We start from the raw sequence: 16679 nt of genomic DNA on the forward strand, positions 1-16679 counted from the left end.
ATATATATATATATATATATATATATATATATATATACCGTCACTTTTTTCTCTATAGATTGTCATGTAATGTCCAACTCGATTGCAAGATGTGTGACGAAGCTGAACTTGAATATTGTTTCAATTGACCATTAGCGAATGCACGCTTTTTGCAGACGAAAGACCTTGTGGACTGGATGATTTCGATAAATCTAGACCTGAAAAATTCGAAAGCACTGGACACTGTTAATCCAAAGGACATGATGGTGCGCTGCTCTCTCGATTTCGGAGTGCACGTCATAATTGCTATAATAGGTCTTGATGTGAATTTCTTCAAAAACAAACGAGCCCTCTCTGTAAGTAATTTCTTTCTGTTCTCGAACGGCTCTGTGTTCATATTGCATATGTATTTCCTAGTTCTCGCAATAATCGTTATAAGTGTACACGACGTGTATTAGTGGCGCAAGTGTGAACTCAATGCAATTGTTAATCTTTTCTCTTTTATACCTTGGTGCCTGTAATAAAGCGTCTAACTGCGTAATACGCAAAAATTTTATAACCTATGGCCCCTAAATGTATGCTATAATTCAAGAACAACAGAAAATACAGCTTTCTCAAAATTTCCGCGTTGCGCAAATGTTTACTGCTATAGGGGTAGTAAAAAATTCGCTTCGCGAAAATTCTGGCGTCGGTATCCGCATCGGCGGGAGCGTCGTCGGTTGTGAGCGAAAAACCAATTTTCGCGTGGTCTAAAAACGAAGCAAATTACAAAAATTGTGTGTTCATCTTAGTATCAAACCCAGACAATTTGCGGGGCAAGCAGCTGTTGCACTACTCAGTGATGCATCTTCTTGGTAGTACCGATGAAAATTTTTCATCTGATTTTAAGTGCAATTGAAAATATCGTTCATGAACTACGAACACATTCGGCCCGCACACAGCCTTCGCAATACATGTAATATTGCAGTTATATAGCATGGCACGAGCGTACAACATAATCGGGTGTCAGAACGTGCGCTTATCATAATGACTGTATATTTTAAAGCAGGCCAGTCACTAAAAAACGCACACACGTTACTGCGATTATTTGCTTAGGACATGTAGTGGGTGCATAGCAAGTTCCATAAAATTTAATGAACATAATCTGTCCTGGTTTAAAGCATCCTGCAAGTTGCACAGAACACAGCCTCATGCGAAAGCTTCACTGACACAAGCCACTTTCAACTTTTGACAGATTTAAAAAAAGCAATTGTGCTCAAAACTACGCACTCCGTTTCTGATCCGGCCGAACACTCCATATTTGCCACTAAAATTCAACATTAGAATGAGACGAACAAACAATAAAATCTGAAAAAATGAGGACGCCGACAAGAACAGATGTATTAGGGTATGTTAAAGAAGTAGAGATGGAAGCAGCTCTTGTGCACGCACCACTGTCATTGTTGTGAATACCACAGGATACTTGTCTACTCTAAAATACAGTATCATTGATCACAAGGCTGCAATAACACACTACACAAGACTACTTCTGTGACAGCTTGTGAGAAAACTCCTTTAAAATCGGCTCTTTTCTCAAACATTTCACGTCAATAGGAAGTACTCCAGCCGAAATCGTTTTTTCTAAAAACGTGTCACTTCTGTAGTCAAGGTGTCACTTCTGTAGTCACCGTGAAGACAATGAAAAAGGCCGAGCGCTAATGTGACGACAGCACACCATTTGCGGGTTTCGACGTGCTGCACATAGTGCACGTTACTCCTAGGCGATCCACGGCGTGATCACATTTTGAATTTCGAGTTAGGCAATCAATAAGCTCAGCCAGCAGTGTTGCCTTTTGCGCTCTCATTCGCTGAACTAATGCACGTAGTAATACCCGGTCCAAATATCATGTGTCTATGAACGTGCATGAAACCACCAAATGTCCAACAGCTGCAGAAAAGAGCCGAGGAAGAAAGGTGAAAACAAACTCGGTTTATTAAGGATAAATCCTTTATTAAGGCCGTGACGGTGGTGCAGTGGTTTCGATGCTCGGGTGCTGACCCGAAAGACGCATCTTCAAGTCTAGTCATGCATTCCGTATTTCGATAGAGGAGAGATACTTGAAACTAGTATACTGAGTGGACGTTAAAGAACCCCTAATGAGCAAACATTCCCAAGACATTGCTTTGGTGGAGCTCCATGTTATAAGTATATAATAAAATCTATTTCCCTCTCAATATCGTGGTTCTGTCCCGTTGAGAGCCCGCACTAATTATTGGTAGGAGTCGAGCCTCGACCCAAGAGGTTCTAGGATTCCAATTTCAGATATTCATGTGTCATCTTCTACTACTCGAACCATACACCCCGATTGAAGTCAACCCATTATTGGATGCTATATAGTAGATTAAGACAAATAAGCGTGAATTAATGCGGATTGAGACATGCAAGATATCTCATAGGCTTTCACTTTCAAGTATTTTCATATTTGGGGTTATCTGGGAATGTTTTTTCCGGAAACCAGAGAAAATCATGAAGGTTGAAAGGGGCTTCACCGCTTTCAGTATTTGAATAGAACTCTACACATGACATATGCACGGAACAATCTCGAACGCAAAGTAGTCGGGAATTGAGACTGCCTCCATTAACATGCGTCTCTCGAGAATCAGTGTGCATTTTTGGTATTCTGGTCACGTTGTTTTGTAAGAAACTGCAGTGTATAACAGACGAGCACATTTCAGTATCGAAGTGCTCAAATTTTAAAGGCCCCACAAGGAAACAAAAGTTAATTCCTTAAGGTGTTTGACCAAATACTTCGCACGGCGGCACACTGCTCCTTTTGAACACATTACTAATTGCGTGGAAATGCAATTCTTTATTCTAACTCTCTCAGAAAAATTGGGCTTTCAAAAGGTTCACGCGTGCTTGCGACGCAGGCGCAGTACCAGTTTGTCATTTTTGTCAATTCTTTGCCTTGTTTTGTGGTATTTCGGGTTGTTGACGATAAGAAATTATCTCGTACAGCAAATGTTGAATGGCAGCATATCGCGGCACAGCCCAGCTATTAGACAGCTATTTGACAGTGGCATTCTCGAAAGAGTATAAGATCGCGAGTTTCAAGGCCCCACATTCGTCTTCGAAAATGTCGCCACGAGTACCAGCTGATGGAAGGAGACGCATCATAGAGTTGAGCATTCAAGGCTTTTCTCAGTGGGTCATCTGCCAGCTCTTTTAAAGGTCAAGAAATGCGCTGAGTCGTGCCATCCAAGCGTACCGACAAACAGGGGGGATCAGTGACAGAGACCGTGCTGGAAGGTCAAGATGCACAGATGACGAAGTGGACAGGCTAATTATCACCGCTGTAGTAGCTGATCCCCATATAACAGCGAAATGCATGAAAGATGCATTGCATCTCAACGCGGCCGTATGGACTATCCATAGGAGGTTGGCAGAAGCAGGGCTTGCCAACTGCGTCGCGGCCCAGAAGCCCCACATCACGGACAGGCAAAGATCCATGCGACTGCAGTTTGCGCGTTCTGTGCAGACATGGGGATCAGAAGAGAGGGGAGAAGTCGTGTTCAGCGATGAATCAACGTTCTCAAGTCGCTGCGATCAGGAACGGCGAGTATGGAGTCCAATGAACTCGAGGTAACATTTGCAATTTGTCTTCTACATTAATGTAATCCTTGTACTATTTACCATTGAATGTGTAGAAAGAGTAGTGCACAGGATAATTAACCACAGCTGTTAAAAAGTAATGGCAGGTAACCCACTACAGTGCGCCCTAATTACGTTGTGGTTAAGGCAAGTAAAGCACGGCAATTTATTGTCTTCGAACTTGCTGTAGAACATTGCTTAGCTTTGATTCTCTTTAAGCTGTGTTACTTCTCATCGTGAGCAGCTCGCCAAACTTGAGCACCTTAGCCAATGTTTGCATATTGTACCTCATTACCTCAGGAAAATACAGTTGAGTTTGCGAGGCCTTCTAGAACGCACTGAGGGTGCCTTACCAACATGTCGAATATTTAGCACCATCTTGGAGATCTCGCATAATTAAAATTTCATTAAATGAATCTTGAAGTAAGACGAAATTGTTCGGGGATAAAGTGACTGTGCCATTGTCGTTCTTATAAATCCGTGTAACCAATCCAGCATTTCCTTCCAAGCCAGGTATTCACCACAATACACGCAGTCGATCTTTGCCAGTGGCCGATGCTCTGTGAGCGTCTGGGCCGCCATGACCAGGGAAGGACTTGGACCACTTGTGCTAATTAATGGGAACCTTTCAGCTTCCACGTACTTCCTTATAATAGAGAGATAATTGCTTCCTTATGTCTTGAATGGGCCGTTCAAGGATGGTTGCTTGGTGTACCAGCATGACAGGAGCCCGATTCACACTGCTCGCAGTGTGAAATCTTTGCTTGAGGGCCTTGTTACTCGCACATTGGAATGGCCACCTGTAGGAGCGGTGTTGAATCCCATCAAAAACGTTTGGGGTCTTGAGAAACGCCAACTGGCGGCGCTGGATCTTGGAAGTTCAACGAAGGAGACTCTATTCGTGGCCATACAGGAGGAGTGGGAAGCACTTCGTTCACGCCCCGAGATCGTGGCCGCGTTTCACAATTCGATGCCATCTCGTGTGGCGCAAGTGATTGCCGCCGATGAGCATTTGATTAAATTCTGAAAGTAGTGATCTTTCCTGGATAGCAGTTATAGCTATCATTTTCTTTCTTTTTCGGCCTATAAGAATAAACTGTTTATTTATCGCGTTGCTGGCTATTCATTCTGGACGCGCGATATTCAGTGGTTTACTGCATACCACTGCACGCGCGATATTCGCACCAAGAAATGGAGCTGGCATAACGTCTCCAAGACAGAGCACGAAATTCATCACTGCAAGATAAGCATATCACGCAACTCCGTTTGAGAAAAGCTGAGAAACTGCATGTTTTCCGCGCTGCATCAAGGAAGAAAGCGTATTGCATGGCGCGCTCAAGCTATGCTATTACATCAGAGGCCTTTTCGTCGCTATATTATCACTCGGGAGTACCGGTGCTTGCACAGCGACTGCAGAAGTGGCACCTTGCGCCGTCCGCATCGTTTCGAGATGCGCGCCGTTGAAACGAGCGAAAGGGCAGGCTGCCGGGTGATATGGGACGAGCGTGCGTAGTACGCGCTCCCGGACAGAGCCGAGCAGCCGCCAGAAGACGCAGCGACGCACCTCGGCACGCGCTCCCGTGGCCTCTAAAATTATGCACTCGACTGTACAGCTTGTTTTGCTTCTGAAGTGACCTGTTAGTTATTTATGTCTCTTATTCATAAATTTAGCAGCATAAAGAAACTGAGGCTTCATGCCAAATGCTTTAGCTTCCAGCGAGCTTCCACTCATGTAACTGCTGTGAGAGGCAACCTTACGCAGCAAGACAAACATTCACCTCAGAGCAACCATCTTAAAAGCTTGCGAAAATAATCTCGTCACTGCAGACGGCAATGCAAGCAGACACATAATCCTGTTAGCAGCATGGCATGGGTGTGACAGCGTAGGGCGTCTTTTCATTTCCTCCCCGTGACTTCTTATGCAGTAAGTTTCCACGTTACTGTTCTCAATTGTTCTTATCTAATGATGACCTCTGCTGAATTCGCACAATAGAAACAGAATGGAGTGACCGGCATGTTTGAGGCAGACCAACTTTTATGGCGTCTAGGCACTGTAGAAGCCGTTCACGTGACCATCTCACCCTGTACACTGCCAGAAAATAATGGTTCAAGAAAGTGAAGTTAGTGCTACAGAAATACAATACCGTCTGATGAAAGCCCGTCATTCACTTTTTCAAATGCATCACACGCGCAGAGGAAGCACAGATAGCAGCACGATTAATCTAAGAATTCGCGTCAGGCGTTTACTCTTGTATACCTTCCCTGCTGTGCTAGCTCACCACTCGGGCACTCCTCGCGACATAAAATGCATCATTCATCATTTAAGTTACGGGATTTGAAAGGACTCTCAGCCTTATGAAGTGTGGTAACTGCTGCGACGAAAGTCTCATCGAAAGGCGCTTACTTGCGTTCTTGTCCCGACAAAGCTACGCTGGTTGGGGCCACGCCAACGCACAGCCGCTGGTGATGCCATGTCGAACAACGACCCGAGTGTACCAACGTGCGATGTTAATACGGGTCGGTTTAACGGCGATAATCACACGTAATACTGCAAGCAGTCTACAGGCGCTCTCAGAATAATTCGCAACGCCGAACACGCATTCGCTCGTTGTAAGAGTGCACCGGCGAATTACTACAGGCAAGGTCTGTGCATGAGTGGACTACCTGGCGAGCACGTTTATCTCCCTAGTACACCTAGATTGGCACTGTCTTGCTCCAAAAGGGTAGCACTAACCAAGTGGCTTACAAAGAGGGTTCAGTTTAAACTGAGCACGATACAGCCAGCGATGCAAAGTAAAATTATATATGTAACCTTAATATACAAGAAAAGAGCAGAACAGGTCGGCGAACAAATTAGGATTGAGGATATTAAAGTTGAAATCAAGTAGAACAAATGTACATGAGCCTGGTTCGTAGCACGTAGGCAGAATAATCGTTGCTCATTAAGGGTAACTTACTGGATTCCCAGAGAACGCAAACATGGCAGCAGAAAGCGCAAGACCAGGTTGATTGGCGTATCATGAGAGAGGTCTTTGTCCGGCAGTGGGCATAGGGAGGCTGATGATCATAATGATGATGAGGTGCCTGTAGCATATCGCGCTACGTATTTCATGATTATGAGGACATGTTGATTCCTTGCGTGGTGTTCTCGGGATTATCTGCGTCCAAACTGTGAGACGACTCGTGGGTTAAGTGGCATGACTACTACAGCCCCACTGCCTTCTTTAAACCGCATTAAGTGGTTTTCAGAAGTATTAGTGATTGGTTGAATTATTTCCCGATTTGTGTTTACACTAGCTTGGTTACTGCAGAAGAATTTGTAGTAATATAGCATCCCTCCCCTTGCTGGTGTTTCTGTCATAGCACCAATAAAAATTATAAAAACTAAATACCTGAGTGGCATGTTTGCCACAGCAATTTTCACGCAGAAGGAACTGATTTTGAACTTCCCGAGTGTTGACTGGCGCGTTCCCAGCCGCGGCTCTGGTGTAACTACGTTGAACCTTCTCCATGAGTTTGCCCTGATGTGTGATCTTGTACAGGTTGTTAATAGGTGCACCAGAGAGGCTGGAAAAGCCCTTTCTATACTCGACCTCATCTTTCTGGATTCCCATGTATGAAAACACAATCTTTATTGAAGATGGCATTTGCGACCATAAAGCAGTGTTTTTATTCTTTAGTATTGGAAAAAAGTACAACGACAGGAGACCAGACCTCTATTAGGGATTACTCGAAGGTGGATTACCAGGTCATTTTGGATTATCTGTGGTTCTTATGCGATAATTCTCTCAGATATTCTGTCGACCACATGGGATCAAATAGAAACTGCTACATACTAACGCACTGATAAGTTTGTACCAAGCAAACTCGTTAGGAAAAACAGAAATAACCCATGAATTACTAGAGACATCCTACACTTGCACCGCAAGCTAAACCGTGCTAAAAGAATAATAAAAACACTGCAGACTTATCTAGTTGAAGGCCCAGCTTGCAACTCGGCTGAATGAAGCTAGAGCGAGGTACTTCAACCATTCACTGCCTAACTTTTTTAAACTACCTCGTACAGATTCTGGTCGTACTTGAGGAATACGAACAAAGTGCCAACAGAGACATCAGTAAACGGGTGTATTGTTAACGATCCAACCAAAACTGCAAGCCAAGTCGATCATTGTTTTTGTTCTGCATTCACTGATGAAGATCATTCTGACACAAATAATAATTCTCGTCCTACCATATCGGCCGATTTCACTACCGTCGGAGGTGTCCTTTGATTGTTACTTAATGTTAAGGCTGCATCGTCTGATGGTCCAGATGGTATACCAAACGTGATTCTGCACCATTACGCTGAACCTATTGCGCATTTTTGCACCCATCTTTTTCGCCTTTTTTTCGTAATTCAATTCGTCCCGATGACTGGCGTACGACACAGTTCTTCCTGTATTTAAGAAAGGTTATCACCTGAATGTTGAAAACTACCGTGCTATATTATTAACTTCCGGTCCATGTAAACCTCCTGAGCACATCCTCACGCATTACATGTGTCATTTCTTAAAAAAAACAATATTCTGATGCTTTTTCAGCATGGTTTTAGGAAAGGCCTCTCGAATACAGTCCAACTCGTCACCACTGTTTGTGACTTCACAATAACACTTCATAAGGGCGACCAAATAGACGCAATATTTTAAATTTTAGAAAGGCGTTCGACTGTGTTTGTCACGATAAACTAATCACAAAACTTTCAAACATTCGCCTACATATTAACATAATTCAGTGAATTGGCTCTTACCTCACTAGCTGGAAGCAGTTTGTTCAGATCGAAGGCCGCAAATCTTGGGTTTGGCCTGTAACCTCGGGAGTACCCCAGGGCAGTGTCTTAGGCCCTGCCTTGTTTCTCATCAATATCTATAATATCATTTCATCAGTTCATACCTCTGCTATAAGTCTTGAAGCTTTTACAGATTATTGTATTCTTAACAGGCCAATTAAAATTGAGAGGGATCAAAAGTGCTTGTAGAACAACCTAAAGTCTCTCTCCGATTGATGCAATACTTGGTCGATAGAGTTGAACATTAGTAAATCGGTATTTATGCGAATTCGAAATAAAATTAGTTTTTAGTCGCGGTATACTCTAAGTATTATACCTTCCATCGAAGTAAACAATGTTAAATACTTAGGAGTAAAGATTACCAATCGACTGTAGTGGAGCAACTATACTGACGATGCCTGCTCTTCCGCCTCCAGAAAATAGGCTTTATAGGACACAAACTGCAAAAAGCACCATCACAAATTAAACGTCTTGAGTACGTATACAGTACACAGTACATGTTTTGAGTATACAGTACATTTATACGACCTGGTCCTGAGTACGCATGCGTGGTCTGGGACCCATATTTTCAAAAAAGACATTCAAAAACTTGAAATTGTCCAGAGAAGGGCGGTAAGATTCAAATATAATGCCTATCACAACCTTGATTCACCTTTATCACTTATGGCTACAAGCAACATTCAACTTTTGAAACAGCGTAGAGCAATCGCCAGGCTCAGATTTCTTTCCTGCGCTTAAATCGTCAGTTTAATATCAATCCTAATAAATACCTATCCCCGTCTTCTTCCAGGCAAACCAGGGATAATCACAATCATGATCTGACACGATACTTCGCACGTACTAACATTTTCAAGCCCCTCTTGTTTCAACGAATGATTAGGGAATGGAATACATTGCATACATAGGCTTTTCCTCAACATGACATTCCAGACTGAAAAAATTCGAGCATCTTTTTGCTTAGCCAACAATGTTGATACCATGCTAGATAACGTCATCTGATGAGCGCAGTTGTGTTGAGTTTTAAGTAATTAGTGCGTTTTTTATTTTTTAAAAAAAGTTTTCATGTTGTGTATATTTAATTCACTCTATTTAGTGTGTACTTGTTTTCCAGTTATTGCGTGGGATAGTAATAAACTTTTGCAGTACAAATTGATTGATATGTAGGGTGTAATGTCCCAAAACCACCATATGATTATGAGAAACGCCGTAGTGGAGGGATCCGGACATTTCGACCACCTGGGGTTCTTTAACGTGCACCCAAATCTGAGCACACGGGCCTACAACATTTCCGCCTTCATCGGAATTGCAGCCGCCACAGCCGGGATTCGATACCGCAACCTGCGGGTCGGCAGCCGAGTACCTAAGCCACTTGACCAGCATGGTGGGGCTTGCAGTACAAACGTGTTTCCTTCGTTTCCATTGTGTTCCCTTTCTTCGCCCCTTCTGCTTGGTCTATGGACTGCAGTGTGTACTAAATAAATTAAAAAAAATAAATACTTTATGTACTCCAATAAGCTCCGCACGACACCACGGAGTTTTACTTTGCACCAGATTTCGTGGTTTGAATACATTTGTACACTTGGTAACGAGTATCTTTACATTTCTAACGCGTGTCATTTTATCTTGGCAAAGGCAGAGCTCAGAGATAGCACATTATGCTATTCTACGGTTATGTCAGATAAATTCAAGAGAAGCAGCATCACTGTAAAGGCATATGTATGACAGAAAGAACACTCGGTCTGTTTTCACGTACAAACAAAGAGTAAAAATGTAACTGTATTTCGCTAATATGCTGGTGGTTGCATCAGACGAGAACGCCGCCCCTTGCCAGTGCTAGTACGCAGGCACCACGAAAACTTATGCTCTAACGTGATGCATGCGCACACGCAGCTTTGCTAACAACCACTCCCCCTCCCCTCACCCCCTAATCAAAGTGCTAAGAAGTAGCTAGCGCTTTCGTTTAGTAGCAACACAGGACTGTTTCACACTTAAGGGAAATCTTTTTGCGCGTCGCAACGCGATGCAGCCAGCGCAGCAGCCACGCGCTGGGAGCAACTCGTCCGTGCGCAGGCGTTTCAGGGGCAGAGCGTTGAACGGCTGAACCGCGTCGTCGGCTACGGTGGTGTGCGGGCCGCATTGTCGAACAGCGGGCGAATTTCATCGTTACTGCGGGAGCTCATTCCATGGCACCCATCGCGTACTGTACGCCTCACTACCGTCTAAAACGAGCGACGTCATCGCTGCTGCTGGCCACATGACAAATTATTAGATTGAAAGCTTTTCGCTTGAATTTCAGCGGCGTCAAGCGAGTTACGCCTGATTCAATAAAATTTCGTGCAGACGAAAAACGTGGAGGTCGTTGAGTATTTCTGATTTCGTTTTCATTTGTGTTATTATATTGAACCTGCATGCCTGTACGACAATCGCTTTAACGTGCTTCGTTTCTCTTTAGACAGGATGTGGTATGCATACATCGTGCCTGCTCATTACGGTCTTCCCTGTCGCAGCGTACTGTGGTGCAGAAAGAAGAAACAGACGTGAACGCACTCAGTACCACTGCGTTTCGAAAGAGCTAACAACGTATACGGTCAAATACTCTTTCTAGAACTCCATTATAACCAATAAAGGCTGAGAGGTTGGCATCGCACAACATTTAGTACAGAATATCGGCCTAGTTCTCGCAGCAAAAATGAAAGCAGCGGGATGCCCGACAATGTGGCCAGCGCATCAACGTCACAGACGATATGGTAAAACATCAAGATCCTCAAACGTCTCCACATGCGCAAGATGCTGTCGGCGCGTGACTGGCCGCACGGCCATGGCATGCTCTCCGAGATTTCCTTTAAGTGTGAAACGGACTGTAGATGCGCTAGGAAACAACGCTTGTTTTCTAGGAAGAGCGCGCACGTGCTTGTAATACTTTTCTGCAGGCCCACTCCACAGGAGGGTGGCTGCCTGCCCGGTGTTGCGAAATATTCTTATAGCCCCTGTACAAATGCCTGCGCGAAACAAAACAAAAAAACTAAGGTAGCAGCGAAAGCACTCCTTCAACGTGACTTAAGCAGCCTGTAAATCGAAGTCTTCGCACCAAGGTATATCTTAACTGGTAGCGCAAATTCCATAGAAGCGCCTGTAACCAGTAGTCTGCGGCTCGTTGCCATCATCGTCACCTACGTATAGAAGAGAAAAATAACAGCAAAAAAATTATGACGTCACAAGTGGAAGTGGTATTGACTTCGTGCATTATTCCTGCCAGTGTCGAAATTGAAAATTTTCTTAACTGCTGACCTTTTACATGGCTTTTCATAAATAGACTGTTTTCTTGCACATTTAACGCTTACCGACTGCGCGCGCGAGAGGAAAGGAAGACCAATAGTAGAAATTGAGGAAGCAAGGTTGTCTGAATAGCCAAATATTGTACTTGAAACATGAAACAAAAACTTTGCAGACGAAGAAGTTGTGATATCATGAGCATTATGTTGCCACAGTTAGACCATCGCAGAAGACGCGTGCAACAATTCGCGTTCATAAAAGCCGCCACACAAGTAGCAAGAAAGCTGCGCCTTGAAACGCCATCCTGCACGCGCCAAGATGCTACGCCACGAGACCGGCACGAGACTCCAGGGGCATAGGAAGAGATCGACGAAGTGGGAGTGAGTGAGCAAGAGATATTTTGGCTGATCATTTTTAGTTTTGAGTTTACGGGCACAGGTTCACCCTAAATAAATGGTTTATATAGTACCAGGTGCTATATTTATTGGTAACAATCTGGTGGAGGTGCTGGGTATGATTCCAAGCCCACCACAATTAAGGGAGAGAAGCCAAGATCCCAGAAGATTGGAGCCAGCAGAATTAGCACCTGTGCACCAACGCACGAGTCGCCGACTACGTGGTGAGCAGCCTGAGTTTGGCCCCCTAATTGACTCATCAAAAGCTGTCGAGACCTCAAGCACAAGCGTCACTGCGATGGCCACCCAGTCGAGTCGATGCCATATCAATCTCACCTCACCGTGGATTCCCCACGTACACCCGATGTCTTTCACGGTGAGACCTTTGAAGACTCCGAGGACTGGCTTGAAGGCTTCGAGCACGTTGCCCGTTTGAATGGTTGGGACGAAGCCCGAAAACTTCGTTACGTTTATGTCGCCCTGCAAGATTCGGCACTTACGTGGTTTGAGAACCACGAAGCGTCCTTGCTGTCCAACGGACGACTTCCGACGAGAGCTCATCGCAACCTATCCTAACATTGACCGCAAAGAGAAGGCATAGGCTGCTCTTCAGACGAGGAACCAACGGAATAACGAGAGCGTGGCCATGTACATAGAAGACATGTCGTGGCTCTTCCGCCGAGCCGACCAAAACATGGCCGAGGAGAAGAAGTTGCGGCACCTAATGCGCAGAGTAAAAGAAGAAATTTTTGCAGGCTTGGTGCGTAATCCACCGCGAACTGTGGCGGAGTTCCGGTCCGAGGCAGCAACCATGGAAAGGACACTATAACAACGTGCGTGACTGCACAACAGAGACTTCAGTGTCTCTTCAGTCAGGGTGGAGTCAACAACTCTCCCCACCAACGTTGACGTCCTCCGGGAAATGTTAAGGAGGAGCTCCAGAAACTGCAACTCAACCAAAGTCCTCCAGCGATGCCCTAAATCGCGGACGTTGTACGTGAAGAAGTGCGGCAAGCAATTATTCAACCACAGCCTCAGGTGCTCCACCACGCGCAACCGGAACCTCAGCCACAGCTGTCGTACGCGCAAGTAGTACGGCAAGACATCAGACGCCCGAACTTTGAACAAGCTCACGTTATGTCATCGACCTTTCCTCGCAGTACGCCACCGCCGCTGCCAGACCCCGCAAAAGTGATGTACGGCGCACTGCAGACCGGCGGCCCCTCTGCTACCACTGTGGAGAGGCAGGCCATCTTTATCGAACATGCCACTACCGTCGGGTCAGTCTACGTGGCTGCCCAGTGAATGCACACTGCCCTCGTAACGGTGAGCGCCCTTACGAAATCGAAGAATTTTTATCTTGCCGCTATGCCTCTCCAAGCACTCAGCGTCATGAATCGCGGTCGATTGCACCAATGCGCAATAGGACGCCGAGTCCACACCCATCATCTACTCTCCCGAGGCGTCGTTCACCAAGCCCACGACGGGAAAACTAGAACCAGCGACCTGTGGAGGCATGACCGCTGAATTTCGAAAAACTGAAAACCCTCCATCGTTAACCGGATCGGAAGACGACACTGACACAATGACAGACAAGCGCAGTAATGGTGACGTGGCATCCGAGCTACAATTCAGAATCGACGACTTCGAAACCATAGCGTTAATAGACACTGGTGCAGACTACTCAGTAATAAGTAGCATGCTCGCGAAGAAGCTGAAGAAAGTGCTCACTCATTGGACCGGACCGCAGATACGCACCGCCGGAGGGCACTTAGTCAGCCCCGTAGAATTGTGCACAGCGAAAGTGGGAATAAGAGGCCTTGTGTACGTCTGCAGTTTTATTGTTCTCCCCGAGTGTTGCGTGAGGCAATTCTGGGCATAGACTTCCTGCAAGCAAAACAGTGCCATCATCGACTTGCAGAAATCCCAAGTTTCTTTCTCTACAGAGAATGCTGTTGCCGTGTGTCATGCGGAGCAACCAATTGTTTCGTCTCTTCGTATTGTGGATGAAAGTGTGGCAGTGCCGCCACGTAGCAGCGTGACAGTTTCTGTGAAAAGCGACGTTTTTCGTGAATATGCCGAACTAGCTGATGGAAATATAGAACTGTTACTCACAAAGGGGATACGCGTGGCGAGAGGTCTAGTGAACCTGCGGAACGGATATACTGACGTGCTATTGACTAACTTTACCAACGAGGTACAGCATATGGCGAAGGGAGTAGCCATAGCATCACTTCATGACTACGTACAAGTCTCAGATGTTTGCACCATAGTAAAAGTACCAACAACGCCCTCAGCAGTAGACAGTGTCCTCGTGAAAATAGATAGTGACCGAGAGCTTTCATCTCAGCAGAAAGACCAGATTGTGGAGTTGATCAAAGAATTCGCAGAGTGTTTTTTCCTGTTCATCGAAAGGCGGACGTACTCCTGTAGCAAAGCACCGCATTGTAATTGAAGGGCATGTTAGACCAGTATGTCAGCATCCATACCAAGTAGCTTCGAAAGAAAGGGAGGCAATAAAGAAGCAAGTACAGGATATGCTCGACGACGCTGTCATACAGCCCTCCTAAAACCCATGGGCATCGCCGGTAGTACTTGTGAAGAAGAAGGACAACACCATGCAGTTCTGTGTTGATTACAGAAAACTCAACCTCGTCCCGAAGGAGGACGTGTACCCACTCCCACGAGTCAACGATACGTTGGATAAACTGCACAATGCTCACTTTTTTTCATCGTTGGACCTAAAGAGCGGGTACTGGCAAATAGAAGTCGACGAGCGAAATCGTGAGAACATGGCGTTTGTGACACCCGACGGACTCTACGAGTTCAAAGTACTCCCATTTGATTTGTGTTCTGCTCCCGCTACCTTCCAGAGGATGATGGACACTGTGCTCTCCGACATCAAATGGCAGTCATGCCTTGTCTATCTTATGACGTAGTATTTTTTTCCACTACGTTCGAGCAGCATGTACAGAAATCGAGAACGGTACTAAACGCTATTCGCATGGCTGCACTTACGATCAAACCCGAAAAGTGGCACTTTAGATTCCGGGAGCTAAGGTTCCTCGGGCACATTGTCAGTTCTCATGGTGTCCGCGCAGACCCGGATAAGATCGCTGTGGTTGAAAATTTCTCAAGGCCAAGACACAAAAAGGCTAGGCGACGTTTCCGGGGGCTTTGTGCTTATTATAGGCGCTTCGTTGAAAACTTTTCCAAGATTGCGGAACCACTGACACGGCTTACGAAGGAAGGCGTGCCATTCATCTGGCACCAAGAGCAAGAAGATGCCTTCTCTGAGTTACGACGGCGTTTGCAGTCACTTCCCATACGTGCTCATTTTGATGAAGATGCCAAAACAGACATTCATACGGACGCCAGCAACGTTGGCCTCGGTGCTATTCTTGTTCAGTGGCAGTACGGGGAAGAAAAAGTTATTGCTTACGCAAGCCACACTCTGTCGAAGGCTGAGTGTAAATATTCAGCAACAGAAAAGGAATGTCTCGCAGTTATATGGGCCATCAGTAAGTTCCGTCCATACTTATATGGTAGGCCATTCCGAGCCATCAGTGACCATCATTCATTGTGTTGCCTTGCAAACCTCAGGGATTCTTCCGGAAGACTTGCTAGATGGAGCCTGCGTCTACAGGAATATGACATCACCTTAGTCTACAAGGAAGGAGGAATAAATGAGGAAAGACAGGGAGGTTAGCCAGTTCTCAGACCGGCTGGCTACCCTGTACTTGAGAAGGGGGTAAGGGGGATAAAGGATGAGAGAAAAGAGACGTTGTAAAAAAAGGAGAGAGAAGGTCATCAGACGATCCACGACGCTGTTTACAGTCTGTCTTAAGACCACTTGCCCGCAGAAAGCGCAACAACGCTCTCAATGCCTTGCGTGCAGAGGATGGTCTCGACCAGTGTCCTAATACCCTTTCTTCCGACAATTTAGATATTCTATCTAAAGCTTTCGACAGTTCTTTTCTTGGCACGCTGAAGCGAGGACACTCGCAAAGAAGATGGGAGAAAGTCTCTGCGCAGCCACAGTTGTCACATGTTGGGCTGCTGGCCATTCCGATTCGAAACGAATAAGCATTCGTAAAGGCCACCCCAATCCACAGACGGCACAAAAGTGTCTCCTCTGCTCTGGTTATTCCTGATGGAAGATGGAGCTGTAAGTGTGGGTACAAATTATGAAGGCGGACGTTGGTCAATGCCGGTGAATTCCACTGAGCGAGTGTCAGTTCTCGTGCAAGTGATCAAAGCCACACACACACACACACACACACACACACACACACACACACACACACACACACACACACACACACACACACACACACGCACACGCACACGCACACACACACACACACACACACGCACACGCACACGCACACGCACACGCACACGCACACGCACACGCACACGCACACGCACACGCACACGCACACACACACACACACACACACACACGCACGCAGACGCACACACACACACACACACACGCACGCACACACACACACACACATGCAGACGCACACGTACGCACAGATATGCAGATAGACGTTTAACTAATGCTGGG

The 16679-nt window shown here is 45.7% G+C and overlaps 1 protein-coding gene across 1 annotated transcript in view; it reads left to right on the forward strand.

The window, feature by feature from the left end:
* Positions 1-212: 212 nt before the first annotated feature.
* LOC119159959 (endothelin-converting enzyme 1) overlaps positions 213-16679 on the forward strand; it is a 48719-nt gene continuing 32252 nt past the window's right edge. The window contains exon 1 of the mRNA XM_075890220.1: positions 213-335. The gene's annotated coding sequence lies outside the window, so the exon portion shown is untranslated. The remainder of the gene's footprint in view (positions 336-16679) is intronic.

The sequence above is a fragment of the Rhipicephalus microplus genome, chromosome 3 (genome assembly GCF_043290135.1).
Source record: "Rhipicephalus microplus isolate Deutch F79 chromosome 3, USDA_Rmic, whole genome shotgun sequence".
Taxonomy (NCBI): Eukaryota; Metazoa; Arthropoda; class Arachnida; order Ixodida; family Ixodidae; genus Rhipicephalus; species Rhipicephalus microplus.